Raw genomic sequence first — 15,785 nt, forward strand, 5'->3', positions numbered from 1 at the left:
AGGGGCAGCGATACAGGAATGACAAGAACTCAAGTCTCCTTCATCTCGATTTAGATGTATTCTTTGTCTTGAGCTAGCTTGCAAACCTATATTAGATAAAGCATATATTAAATCACTGCTACTAGTCTTCCTTTCTTTAGCCTCCTGTCAGGAAGAGAATATGTACCTTGAAGTATAACATGTTTGCATGAGAGTGTCCATTGTCTGTATTAAGTATGTGAGATGTAGAGACATGTAAGATTTAAAACATCCATCCTCCATGTTCACATAGTATCAAGGTTAGGCAGCCATTTACTCAAAATACTGTTTGCAGTGATGAACCTCTGGCTTGTCCTCATCTATTACGTGGACTGTGTCAGAATAAAAGAACTGTAAATTCCACTGTATAAGGGAAGTTATCTATGATAATTTTTGGTGCAATGGATCTGATATGACTCTGGCATTTCTCATTTTGCAATAAAAAAAAGGCAACTCTTGAAGTTTTAAGAATCCACAGTAATTACAGATAGACTGTAGCTCTTCTTGTTAACAATGTTGTAGGCTGAAAATGGCAATTTGACATGTTTTAAGTGTTTTATTTGTTACCCCATCAAATCTTGTGGTTTTGTTTCATATATTTTCCTTAAAAACACTGAAAGTCAAATGCATGAAGAAGAGGGAGGTGCAGGTTCTGGGAAAGTGAGAGACGCTACTGAAAAAGGAGATTGAGTAGTATGGAATGCTCTGAAGCTTAGGGCTTGCTGAAGCTGTCTTTTTTAGCAGACCAGTAATTATTGATATGATATAGCTACCTTCTGCAAAAGGATCATGAGCCTATATTCTATTCTGAATGAACACAGCAGGGTTTAAACATGCACACAAATCATAATGACTAAATATCAGTGACTAAACTGTGCCTGTGAAATATATGCACATATGTAAAAAGGCAATTGTGCTGAAGCCATGCATATGCATGAACAAGATGAATAATTGTATGTGCAGGCTACCGCCAGTGCATGAAATTACCTGTTTTGCAAGTGTAAATTAGTGTTTTGCATGCCCATTTACCTGTTTGCTGTCCTTATATTTGGTGTGTTCAAGTTAGCCGACTGATAATTTGGGATCTTAAGATACAAACAAAAGTATGAAAGGAAAGAAACTAATATTAATCTTGAGAAGAAATAAAAATGAAAATCTTAGTCATTCTTATGCTAGAGATGTAATATTTATGTCATTGAATATTTACAAGACGTATTTAGATCGTATAGTGTTAGTGCTATCCTCATGTTAGCAAGTGCTACAGAACATATACATGCATATTGATGCACAGTTAGCTGCACAGATCAACTGAATAAAAATTGCCTGTCATAAAATTGCCAGTCATAAAAGACTGTCATTTTTAATGCTAAATTTTTTAAATGTATTTCATTTAGAATAAAGTGAACTCAAAAGAACTAATTTGCATTAAGATGCTTGAGGTAAAACAACTCCATGAAAACTGAAAAAGAAAGTCAGATGTAGAACACACTTGTCTTCAAAATGCTGTGCAATTGCAACATATTTCATAATCCCTAAATCTGCTTTGTATTGACCCCACGATTTATCTATGACATGTAAGGCACTGATAGCACTCACGCAGTTAAATTCCATTCTCCACAGCATTACAGGATTTGGCACTTCCAGAGCAGAACAAAATGCTAATTTCTAGTTTCATTCACTTTGCTTGGCCAGATATTAATGCATTAATACCACCACCTGATCTGCAAGTAACTATTCATTATTCTTCCCAGGATCGCAGCACTACCATTTCCAGTTCTCTTCATACTCTTTGAAACTATTACAAACCGTGTAACTAATTTTCTTTAGATGTAACTGTTAAGACTCCTCCTCAGAAGACAGTGCAAATTAAAGCAACACGCTACAAATTTAAAAACTAAGCTGCAAATTAATAGTAATTATGTCATGTTCTTCCTGTTGAAGTACATGGCAGTATTCTTCCCTGCAAATCCCTGTTCTATATATTCAGAACAATTAATTAATTGAAGCTGAGACAGTCTCTCGTTTACTTCTCTTACAGTCTCTTGAACTATTACCTGCTGAAAATATCAACAAAGACTTATGTCAAGGGGTCTTTGATTTCCTCTCTAAAGATTCAGCCACCATATATCTGACACAGCCCTTCCCCCTCCCCACAAAACTGGTTTATATTGCATCATGAGCATGCTCAGTTACCAGGCAATAAATGGAACTTCTTAGTTTGTTCAAATTCATACAAGGACAGACCTTTGAGCAAAACATTGGGGACCTATCTCCTAAAGAAGATAATCCACTGGAAAAAAAGCATCCTAAATTTTCCCTGGGTCTAAAAGAGACTTGTCAGTGCTTCCCAACTCTGCCTAACCGTTATTTCCAGCACTTCTGTACTTTTCCTGAACCTATGTAGAAGCTAGTTTCGGAGACAGTTTATCAGAGGCCATCTATGAGAATATCAGTGCTGAATACAATCAACCAGTACCTTGGGGACACCCTAAACCTTTTGCAGGCAACTCATTCCAGGTAGAAGCATTCAGTCCCCAAATCTTTTTTAGGCCAAAGGGTCCTCATTCCCCATATGTTTGAAAAGTCCAAATCTATGAGGAAGATGAATTTGAGGTGGATGAGAGGAAGGAGTTTCTCTCTCTAATTTAGTTTGGATTCCAAAATGATTTTGCATTTGGCAGGAGGTGGAGTTCGTGAGAGGAAGTCATTAGTCCTAGGAGATAGATTTTTCCTAGAAGCACTGCTAGGAGAGAAGAGAGAGCAGTGTGTAGAGACAAAGAGAAGTTGGAGCCAGGCTAACTGTCTACAAATCTAATAGTCCTGTCTAAAATTCTGGTAAACAATCATCTTTGTTCATAGCTTCACCAGTAGTTAAGTGTATATCCAACATATAATTGCGAGAGTGCCAAAGACGAGCCAAGGCCTGGCTAACTACATGAAAAGCTTTGTGGATGGCATGTTCATAATGTTTTTTTCTTATGAGATTACCCTTTTACCTAGCCCGGGCACTGACGGAGCCATGCATGTATGTTTCCTGAAATAATCCAAGTATTCCTGCTTGCTTCCTAAAGTCAGGAGTGGTTTTTATAAGACCAATTAACGCCCCCCCCCCCTTCATAAGATTTAGAGAAATACACTGCAGAAGACATTTGCCTTTATAAACCTTAGCTGGGTATTGCCAAAGCTATCCCTGGGAAATCCAGAGCACTGATGGTCCATCTGGCGCAACTCAGACATGCAGTGTTGATATGGAATACAAGACAAAGTATTTCTATTTGAGATCACTAACAAGCCTTTATCTTCCCTCTCCTTCCTCCAAATTGCCAGTTGCTAATTCTCTGGACCCGCAGACTACTCTGTTAAATCTACTTATTGCTTTATTGTCTGTTTAATAATAAAGTGGAATTGACCATAGTCAAGCTATAAAATAAAAAATACAATAAATCTGTGCTTGAATAGTGTGACATTAAAGACTTAATTTGTTTATGGTTTATTTTTAACATGCTTTTGATTTTTTGGCCTATAAAATAATTAATTGATAACAGTATCTTGTTTACAGAAAAGTATAGAATAGAGAAGCCCACACAAATGATGATAGCCTCTTATTACCATTCTATTTATTTTAATGAAAAGGCCTGCATCAAAGGGTCTAACCCCAGAGGATTTTCCAAAGTAGGATTTATGCTTTCCTACTTTAGTCTCCTTTTTTCTCCCTGAAGCAGAAGAGGTTTTGAATGCTTTGGGCTCTGTTGTTGTTTCACTTGTATAATGTATATTATACCTTTGAATGACCTCAGTGCTGTCGAGGTTTCACAAATCTTGATTTGAGCTAACTCAGCCACAAAAGTATCTGAAACAATAAGTTTTTTAGGTTGTAACAAACATTATATTTAATGAGTACAGTCCACATGTAATGATACACTGAATCAGTATGAAGCCTCAAATAATGATTTCTGTTGGCACTATAAAAGGAATGTAATTTTTCTTGTTGAAATACCATTTTTCAGTTACTGCATGACTGATGTGGTAATTATCCCCTACACCTGGGATTTAAATCCAATCCTACAAGCCCATTTTCTGTTTGCAAGCTGTCAGACTGATGCATAGGCTTTGTTCTTATCTGGCAGTAGGCGAGGAATCAGTAATTCAGAAACAACAAAGCCACTGATGGGTCATCATGTAATCTGCAATGAAAATTGCAATCTATAATAAGATTGGAAACACAGATGAGGAGACTAAAATTGATTACCTACCATATCTAAAATTTTCAATTTTATTGCACAAATATGATCAAACTAGCTCATAAATTTGGGGATTAGTTGAGAAAGAGTAAAGATTAATTTTAAATTAGGTGAAAAGGAGATAAGTTATTTAAATGTAAATTATTTGTTTTACAGCAATATGATTCATCTCCAAGGTGATTCACATGTTCACACTTTCATTTTCCATTTCAGAATATGGTATATCTTGTTGCTTAGCCAAGACTGGTGGAAGATACTTTATTCCCTTAAAAATAAGTTCAAGAATGTAAAGAAGAAAAATACTGAAGTCACTTAATCAAATTTTGTATTACAGAATGTGGTAATGGGCTGGGGAGGCATGAGCTGCTTCTCTGCAAGGTAGCCAAAAATAAACTTAACCGATGTTGAAAATATAACTCCTGTTGATGCTCCTGGCTGCTTTAGCTCCCTGATGGCAACTTACAGGTTGTCAAACTCTTCTTCTCAGCTCAATACCATAAATTGCCCTTTTCTGCACTGATGAGATTATGACTAGTATGATAAACAGAAATAAATGATCATAGATATTTCCAATAAGGTTCTGATCAAGAACTCTGCTGAAAAAGGGAAGAAATGCCCAATTTTTCCAGTTAGTCAGGACATTGACTGAGTCATTCTTTTTTCCATTCTTTCATAAGGAAATTTGCTTCTTTTCTAATGTGAGTATATTTTTCTTTGTTCTAAGTGTAATCTTTGGCTCCAGAAGATACTGTAAGTTCTCCACCGAACATATCAACATGCACAATTCCATTCAACCTAGAAAAGATAGATCTGCCCAAGGAAAGAGAAACCAATTAGTTCTTTTGTGACAGAATTGTATAATCAGTCCAAAAAATAGTTTATGGAAACAAGAGCCACTCAGAATACATATTTACTACAGTATGTGGCATTTATACGTCCATGCCAACTGTTTAATTTACCTTGTTCATGTAGACATCTTCATTCATGGTCTGAAACTAATTTCAGTTTTAGTTTATTTCATTATTTTGTGTCATTATTACCTCTTGTCTTTCTTGCATTGAGTTTACAGTCAGCAATTGCCTTTAGAATATATTTGCCACCAGCCAGTGTTCTGTAATGGAGGTCTGCCATGTCTTTACATGAAAAAGTTTGTGGATGCCATTCTGTTCCACACCCATAATAAAGTGCTCCAAACCGGCGTGCGGCCGCCGTGGGCCGAGCCGGCTGGAGCCGCCGGGTGGGAGAGACATGGCTGAAAACCTTTCCTGGGAGCGCGGCCGGGGGAGCGGGCAAGAAGGGCACCTGCGCGGCTGGGGGGGCGGCGTGGGGGGGAGGGGCCCGGCCCCCACCTGAAGGCAGCGGGACCTTCCCCTGCGCCCCACTGCCCCCGGGGGGGGCGGGGAGGAAACAGCGGGCGCCAAACACATCTAATGGTAAAAGTCCTTAAAGGGTTTAGGTACAAAGATATTTAGTTCGTAAGTCTCTAACTTGGGTGGGAAGATGCCAAGATGACCACTTCAGCTGTGGTGGCCATATATTCTAGAAGGGGATAAGGAGACCATAGATCAGGTTTCAATTTTCTTCAGGTTTCCTTTCTAGTGAGTCCTTGGCCTTCCTGTCTTCTCCAGTTGTAAAATAAGATAACAGTCCAATGTGATATGGTATCTAGAAATACATCAGGTGAGGTCATGAATTATAACAAGTCATTGAGCTCTTGCAAAAATATATCCAGAATATTTGCTCATATGCTTCTTGCCAAATGGGACCCTTTGGAGTTATTTGCTTTTGCCTGCTCTTTATGTCAAGGACTAAAAAGCATGCTGTCCTAATTAATTCCAGTTCTCCAAGTTAATCCAGAAACTCTTACTGTTATAGAAAATATGATAGCAAGTTGTAGGTCCAAATGTTATGATAACTATATATGTTATGATAGCTATATTTTCTCCTTTAAAACTGCACACCTCATATTCGCTGATGGAAGATGCATAACAGAGGTCATTCTTGAGGTACAGAATTACTAAGCTTTAACTGTAAAGAAGTCATTAGTCCTATAATCTCCACCTGATCCAGAGGCTGAATTGAGCGGTGTAGCACTTGGCTGATGTGTGTATAGTAATCCCAGTAACAACTGTGCACAAATATTCAAACAATTGCCGAGGCATACAAAAAGTAATATAATAAATGTAATTAAACTGGATAGGTACTGTGTATGTGATAGATTACAGAGTTGAGTAAGCTATCAGACAGTTTCTGTGCTGAGATATATTGACCTTATGTTAATGCATACAAAATGTCAAAGGGACAGGCAGAGATTCAAAGGTATTCCACAGATCCTTACTATGAGGCTTCTAAAGTACCCATTAGACAGAACTGCCATAACTCCAAAATACCTCTAATAATTTAGGTTTTATTTACAAATTAAATCAATCTACCAAATCAAAGAGCTATAGAAAACACAAACACAGTTAAAAAATTATGCAATTTATGCATGTAAAACAAAGAATTGAAGAATTCCATTAACATATCAGCTGTCATGTTATTTTAGAATTTTAATGTTTGTAATTAATTCATTACTATTCATGCTGAAAGAGTGATAAACGGATCATCTAAATGACTGTGTCCTAATTAACTTTTGTTTATCCTTATGTTACAGTACTGCATATAAGGAATTATTCTTTTCAGCAACCATATGTATTTTTAGCTGAAAAGTGCAGAAATAAAGAAGAAAATTTGATGACAAAAGAAGGAAAAATGATGGGACAAGCTAATATTGATCGAACAAAGTAAATAGTAGCTAGGTAAAGACAAAACATTTTATAGACACTGGAAATAAACTGAGAGCACAATGAAAAATCAGTGATAGGAAAAAGGAATAAAATATGCTAAATTAGAAATAATCTGCTAAATATTGTAAATGTATAAATGAAATACAGAAATGGGTGAAGGAAACACAGCAGTAACCTATACATTTTTTACTATTTCAGAAAATCAAAGTAATTTGATTTTGTGTCCATCATGTATAACACAAAGACACACTCTCTTTCAGAGGTGGTTTCTGATCTTGGGCTATCAAGCTTTGAGACTGATTTTTTTTACTCACAGCTCCAGTAGACTTCCATTACATGTGGATGTGCACCATTATGTATCAACAATTAAGTGAGACACAATATATGTCTATCATTTTCTATTTAGGTATTAGTGGTGGACTTGGAAGTGTTAGGTTTACAGTTGGACTCTATGATCTTGAGGGTCTTTTCCAACCTAAATGATTCTACGATTCTGTGATAAGCTTTACACTCACTTGCCTTTGTGTCTGCAATTCCATCCAGAAACAATGTCCTGAAATATTAACTGAGTCCTTTCAGGACCCTATATTTTATGTAATTACTCTCAGTACTGCTTTTTTCTTTTTCTTTTTTTTCCTTCACCCCAGAAACACAAACAGCTGAGTAGGCTGTTTTATCTCACAGTATTTTGTTTCATTTGTCCCGTGCCCAGTGTTTTCATTACCCATTCAAAAATTCCATATGCTTGCCAAAATTCTCAGCACATCTCGGGTACGGCAAAACAATTCAAATTCTTCTACCCATCTGCTGTTTGTAGATCTTATAATTGCCACTTAATCGTAAAGACCAAATACAGTCAGTATGCAATCAGATTTGAATGCACTGATTAAGAAAGTAACTCCACATTGCAATAAGAAGTTACATTCTGGTAGGAAATAAGCAGTGTATGTGCCTTTTCTGCACAGTAAAGTCAAAGCGCTTCTATAATTCATATAAATTATTATTCATTATTATTTCATGGTGCTTAAGATTGTCTGTAACTAATGTAAAGAATGTAAAATTAAAGACACAACAAATATAAAGGGGAAATTGTACTTAGCTGCACTTATGATTCAGAAAGATAAGAAATGAGATGAAATGCAAATTTTTCTATCCAAAAGAAATGAATTGTAGACCAACATAGAAAAATATGTGAATTTTACTGAAGCGAAATATTTCAGGTAATAATGCCAAGAATGGAGAGGAAGATCTTAAATTTGTATGCATTTTCAGACATTAATTTAATTTTGATAGTGAAATTCTAGCCATCCTTAAAAATTCTTCAAACCTTCCTTCTATGTGTTTCAAAGGGTGCTGAAGGATGGATCCCACCCCACCCTTTTATTTTGAAACGATGCTGTTAATGGTGTTTGCTGCCAAATAAAAAGGCATTTTGGATTATATACCTCTTCCACCAAATGGCCATTAAAGTCTTTCTTTCACAGACTTACCAGCCACTGAAATGGCTAGTTCTGGTAACATCGTTGAGCTCTAATGGGTGGGTTTATGTATAAGCACATGCCAACTTATTTTTAATACTGGAAAGAAAAAAGATTAATATAAGCTTCAGCAACCACTGATTATAATTCACCATTCAAACAGAAATAATACATACTTTCATGTTCAATCAGATTGCATAGATAGTTCAAGATTTATCCATAATATTTCAAATCCACCACATGCATGAATTAATCTCTTCGCTTTGAAAGAGGATGTCTTGCAATATTTCAGGTGTCATGGACAACCAGCCATTAACAGCTATTGTTGATTTTCTCTTGAAGGAATATGAATAAACCTAATCAAAGTTTTACATAAAACATAGGGTCTTACTGAAAAAAGCAAACAGTGCTCTGGATACTGTCCTTGCCATTAAGACCGTGCAAGAATTTCTTTATTCCAGAATATCTGCTATTATAAATGTGGCCCAGATAAAAATGTCAGACATATTTTTGTCTTTTCTAGAATATTTGATGCATCTTCATGTAAATTTATGATTTTTAAAATAGTCTTGTTACAAAGCAGTACGACTTAATTCCTCAGAGGCAGCTCTATTTTGCAGTCTGTTAGGATATAATTTGTCAGAGAATGACTGTGGCTTGAAGGTTAGGAGACAGCATCTTGTCAATATTGCATTGTGAAACATTGGAGAGGAAGAGGGAAAATCAGAGTTGAGAAAGTACCTTTTAGTTATTTGTTTTACAGACATAAAGCAGCTTTTTGTAATCCAAAAACACATTATAGAAATAGCGAAGGGAGATGATTCTTTTGTCACTCAATAATGTCATGGTATAATTTTATTCTTCATTATTACAACAGAAAGCCATGGTTTTGGAGTTCATTAATGATGAATCTAGCCTTCATTTTACAGAAAAAAAAGATCTGGGTACATAACAAAAGACCTGAGAACAAACTGGCAGTTTCCTTATACTGGCAATACCTTTAAAAAACTTATTGGGGATTTTATTAAGAAATACATACTTCTTGCAATTTGTCACAGAAGTGTTACAATGACAACAAGACATACCCCTCTCCCCAGCAAGCTTCATTTCACTATCAAAGAATAACAATGCCTGCAAAGTATGAACAGAACATTCCTTCCATTTTTCAACTCTGTCACACTCTTCTATGTTTTGTTCATAATGGCAACTGTCTTGCTTGATGTATCGTACTGATGTTCTCACCTGCTTGTTGTCATTCAGGTGCTAAATGAGAAGAATGAATATGTATAATTCTTTCAAAAGTGCATTATAATGACACAGTCTGGCATATTTTATTATACATCCCACCAGACCCTGATTATTTTGTGCAGTTGGCATTCAAGTTACACTACTTGGTTTTTGATAGCTCTTGCCAACTTCCTCAATGCAAATGATTAACAGTGATAGTAATGGGGAAATTTTCTAAGTATAGACTTCATAGAGGGGTAAAGAATGGTAACATTTCATTCCTGATCACTCATTAAGACACAATATTATTTTGCTTCAGCATACGAGGGTTTTTCTAAACTTCTTTTTAGTGCCTGAGTAAATGACAAAATTAGTCTGTCTTACATATGTGGGAAATCAAATATTTCAGCTTTTATTTCTTCATAGGAATTTCTTCTGTTTTGCAGTAATTAATTGTCTACTTTGATGCCATGAAAATGTATTGTACTAGCAACTCTGGTCTGTGATGTTTAGTTGTTTAATGGTCCCTGCTGAAGCCAATATCTTTTTCGTTCACTTTTTTTTAACTCTAGTTTTAGTCATTATAACAGGAGGGGTGGAGTACTTCCTGAGATGTTTAGAGCAGCAATTCAAAAACAATCCTTGTGAAAAGCAATCATTTTTTAATTAGTAATGATAGTAGCTGGTTTGATTCTTTTTGGGTTTTTTTTGGTTTTTTTAAATCTTACAAAGCTTCTCAAAATGTTAACTTAATATACTGGGTTTGCCTGGGATACAGTTAATTTTCTTCATAGTAGCTGGTATAGTGCTGTGGTTTGGATTTCTGATGAAAATGGTGTTGATAACATACTGATGTTTTCGTTGTTGCTGAGCAGTACTTACCCGTAGCCAAGGCCTTTCCTGCTCCTCACCCCACCCCACCAGCGAGCAGGCTGGGGGGGCACAAGGAGTTGGGAGGGGACACAGCCGGGACAGCTGACCCCAACTGACCCCAGGGGTATTCCAGACCATAGGACGTCATGCTCAGCAATAAAAGCTGCGTGGAAGAAGGAGAAAGGGGGCATGTTCATTGTTATGCTGTTTATCTTCCCAAGTAACCATTATGAGTGATAGAGCCTTAAGTAGTGAATGAATTCCTTGTTTTACTTTGCTTGCAAGCACAGCTTTTGCTTTACCTATTAAACTGTCTTTATCTCAACCCATGAGTTCTCTCGCTTTTAGCCTTCCAATTGTCTCCCCCATCCCACTGTGGAAGCACGAGTGAGAGGCTGTGTGGGGCTGAGCTGCTGGCTGGGGTCAAACCATGACACCTAAGCATCTAGATACCAGATATCATTCTTCCTGACAGATGTACTGGTGCAGAATTTTGACTCAAACCTTTATAACAACAAAGGGGTTTCCTTAAATACTGTCTAATCACTGTACACAGAGTTTAGTAGGCTTCAAATCTGGGGCACTTTGAAAAAAGTAGCTAACATATAATGGTTTATTATGATAAACACAAATACATTGAGACAGGTTATTTCTGGGGCAAAGAGAGTTTTACATTGTTTATATATTCAGCCTATGTCCTATCTTACGTATTTCACTGCTATATGATTATTAAACAAATGATGCATTCAGGTCCCCAGAGCGCATGTTCTGTCTCTATCAGTAACTGGTGGTTGGCTTCTGGTTAAAGACTGCACATTTTGTGTCTTCAGTACAGACTAACGTATTTTCAACTCAGAGTTTTAATTTCCATGCTGCATTTCACCTTAAGGGAACAAAACGTGTTGAGTGCTAGCTTTATAGCCACCTGCCAACTCATCCCATTCTGCAGGAAGAACAGTATTTCACAAAAAGCTGATGTAGTTAAATGGTTTTTACAGTTTGAAAAAAATGCAAATGATGCAACTAAAACTATTGAATAACACAGTATCCAAGATACTACTTGTGTCAGAGCTTGATCCTGGTATCAGGTTCCACATATGCTTGTTGGGTACATCCTAACCTAATAGTAGAAAGGAGGAAAGACAATGGCGGGGAGAACTTAATTGATATAAACTCTGCTCTGAATGTGCTCTGTAGCACTTTAGGAATTGCCACAAGTACACACAAGCTTCGATTATCTAATTAGAAGCAAACTGAGTGAAAGGAAAAGAGTTTCTACTTTATGTGTTTATTCTATACAACTATAGAATAAAGATTTTCCTCCAGAGTTCATTAAGATACCAGTTTCCTTCCATCTGTGGCCTTTTGCAGGCACTTTGTACTTCTTTGGGAAAAAGAATAGGTTCATGTAGCTCTTCAGTCAAGTGGAGTGCAGACTGTTTGGTTGTTTTTTTGTTAAACTATTGCAAAGAGCAAAGACAGAACTAAATTACTATGGTGGGATACCCCTATCCTATACCTAATAAAGCGAAAGCTCTCTGCTGGCTATGACTGGAGCGTTAGTTCACGGCTAAGCTCAGTCCAAAGGCCTGCCTGAGTGTATGTCACTCAGGACACTGGAACCAAACTGTCCATTAATACTAACATGATAGATGAAGAATGGAACTGCAGAATGAGAAAAAGCACTTCCCTATTCAGCATTGTCATTGACAATAGGGGGAAAGAGTTAATGAATTGCTACCAAATGTTTTACTGGGGTAGTATGTTTTCAAAAGTAAGAGAAGATAGTTAAAAATTTCCATCTTGTTTAGTCTATGAAAAAAAAAAAAGCCCAAGACAAAATATGATTTATATTCATAAATACATTAGGAGATGAACACTGGAAGGCAAAAGGGGTATTTATGCTAATGGACAGCACTTGCATAATTATATATCCATAAACTCAACATGAAGTAACTTAGGCTCTTATTTGGAAGAAAGTTTCTATTTACCTAAAGAATAAGAATTAAGAAATAGACTTCCAGAAGTAGTGGCAGAGAAAGAACTGTTTTTATTTTGATACATTTCCAAGAAAGAAAAAACTGTTATTGGATCTACAAAAGTGATGACCAGCCTATATGACTGAAAGGTTCCCTGTCACTGTTGTGGCCTTCTCTTCTTAACAATCATTCCTTAAGCATTTACTATTATCTTTTATTATTTTTAAGCTGAGTCAGTATGTCCTTTATTTTCCTGGTAAACTACTTTGGTTTTAAATACAATCTCATCGCTCATCTGTAAGAACATCTGGGAAAACTATTCAATAATTCCAGACTTTATGGGCAGGGGTTTAGGTAAAAAGGTTTTTTGGCTTTATAGGGGAGCTGAATCGGACCTGCACTATTGAGACAACACCTAGCAGAAAGCACATAATGGTGTAAATCCACTGAGGCTGACATAAATCTATCAAGGCATAAGCAATGGTGGGGTTGTATATTGTAGATGCAGTGCCACTAAACAGAAGAATTATTAGACAATGAAGAGACTCTGAACTGATGTGGTTGGATAAATTTCTATGTTTAAAAAATATGGCATCACAAAAAGAATTGAAAAAGTATGCTGTGTTTAGGGTGTGGTGGGTGGTTGGGCTGTGAGGGTTTTTTTTGGTTTTGGAGATTTGGGGTGGGGCGGGGGGGGTGGAAATCCTATGTATAATGGCTATTCAGAACTGTCATCAGTCTTCAGTTCATTTCAGGAGTCTGTACATTATCACTGAATCAACACATCCAGGAGAGAGATATAATGTGTTCCTGGATTCAAAGCAAGCATTAAAAAATTCTCAGATTTCTAATGTACATTGGAATAATTAAATAAGAAGTGGGGTGAAGAACTTCGGGTGCATTATAATTACATTGTCATTTAGGCATCACCTCAATTCTTCTGCCAAGATTTATTCACTCCAGAATTTCACTTTTAATCTTCATAGTAGTAACTATCATATTATTTTGTTCTTTGTCTGATTTTGTAAGTAAACCATTCAAAATCTGTTTGGTACAAAATTCATCATTAACAGCCTCTAATTCTTTCAAGAATAATGACAACATTTGCTGTATGCTAGAAGAACATTGAGCAAAGTCAATCACATCAAAGACAATTCTAAAACTTTTTCAGAAGTTAAAGCTTTCAGACATTTTGTCTTGTGATTTAAAGCAACAACTCTCTGATCTGATATTTTTCCATGATGTCCTTTCAATTGTTCATCTATTTCCCTTACATTCTCCCTTTTCTATTGAAAAATTGACATTACACAATAAAGAACTCTTCACTTCTTCCACAGTCAGAAACAGGATATGAAGTAAAAATTAATTATAAGCTCCATACCAGCACTTTGAGATTAGTATTACCTTTATTTTACACAGTAGTTAATTAGAACAACTGATGGGTAAAGATCTGTTTCAACCCACTCAGGTCAAGAATGGGCCTTGACCAAGATCACAGTTAAGAATCACTGACAGTGATGGGAACACTGTTTCGTGTACATGCTACTACAAACTAAACCAAGTAATCTCTTTTTTTATAGTGTTTTGTGGAATGTACCTGACTCTTACATTGTGAAAGTATTGAAAGAGTCAAAAAAATCTAATTCCTTTATCTTCGGTCTTAAGTAAAAAAACTGTAACTGTAAAAGATGAGTTCAGATTAGTAGTTCTGAGGCCAATAACAACTAAATGTACTGCTAAGGCACAATCCCCCAGCATCTAGAAGTAGTTTTTGAAAACTATGGCTCAAAATCAGATTCTTCTGCTGCCACATTAATGTGGGAGAAGGCTAAAAGAATCATTTATTTGCTAGTTTTCTTTTCCTAGGTACAAACATTACTTCTACAGGTGTATACACCCAGATTAAGGTCTAAAGAAACCCAACTGTATTCCATTCTTTCTATACCACAGCACCTCCTATCCAAGTCAAAAATATTTCTTATAAACATTGGTTTATGTGACCACTGAAGTGAAGAGGGCTTAACGTCACTGATTTTTATGGGATAGGATCTGATCCTGCTAATAACCTGTCCTATGTACACATATGACTGAATCTGCTTCTTTGTGTAGTTTTACTACAGACTTCTTTCTGTTGCATTGCCTTATACTCTTGTAAATTTTCAGCTTTGTTTTCTCAGTCCTTCATACTGAGCATGCATATTTACTCTGTACTAACCATTTGGATTTCTCTAAAACAGCCTCTGAGTCTCATTTTGCTATTCTTTCTCTAGCTTCAATTTATCATCAAGTTATGATGCAATTAGTTCATGTATTTCCTCTTCCACATTATTAATACATTAAAGAATGGCCTAATTTAACTATCTGCTGTATCCCAATAAATATCTCCTTGCAGTTTAATACTGTGGTCTCTTCTATATCTTCACTTTTTAGCCCTTATAATGTTCTCTATAATATTTGACATAAAATTTTCAGAGAAAATAGGTATCTGAAATCCAAAGGAATGCCTAGATCTTCATTTAACTATCTGGAACAGGTTTCTTTCACTTAATTATCTGAACTGCTTTCTTTCATATACTAGCTCTTTTATTAAATTTAAAATGTTGAGTGATTGACAAGATCTTTCCATGAGACCATTTTACTTGCTTTTTTTCTGCGTCTCCTTTCCAGTAGATGTAGTAATGACAGGCTACCCGTAAGCTCAATAAAAATCAATGAAAAAATTTCCACAGTTTTTGGATTAGCTCTTCACGGTTTAGTATTTGTTCCATTATTTTATAGTGAAAGAAGGGTATACTAAAAAGACCATCATGCAATATTTCTTGTGAAAATAATGGAGTGTTTTCTTTTTCCCCCACTCTTTTAATAGCTTCTCAGTAATTCTGAAGTCTTCAGGAATAAATATCGGTGATACAGTTCAGCAAATTCATTAACTAATACTTGTAATTCTTTGAAACATGTCATGCTGAATGGCTGATCTCATGCTTAAATAGAAATTTTCCAATGGAAAATGAATTAAACTTTGCTAGTTAAGAAAATATTGCAGAAAAGAGCTTAAATTTTAAACCTAGGAGAGCAGCTAAGAGAAAACTGAAATAGCATGCAATAATACAAATTCAAGCATGTTGTTAATCTTGTGTGAAAAATGAAAAAAGGTAAAAGCATGTTAAAGGTTGAATGTAAAAT

Source organism: Haliaeetus albicilla, chromosome 5 (genome assembly GCF_947461875.1).
Source record: "Haliaeetus albicilla chromosome 5, bHalAlb1.1, whole genome shotgun sequence".
Taxonomy (NCBI): Eukaryota; Metazoa; Chordata; class Aves; order Accipitriformes; family Accipitridae; genus Haliaeetus; species Haliaeetus albicilla.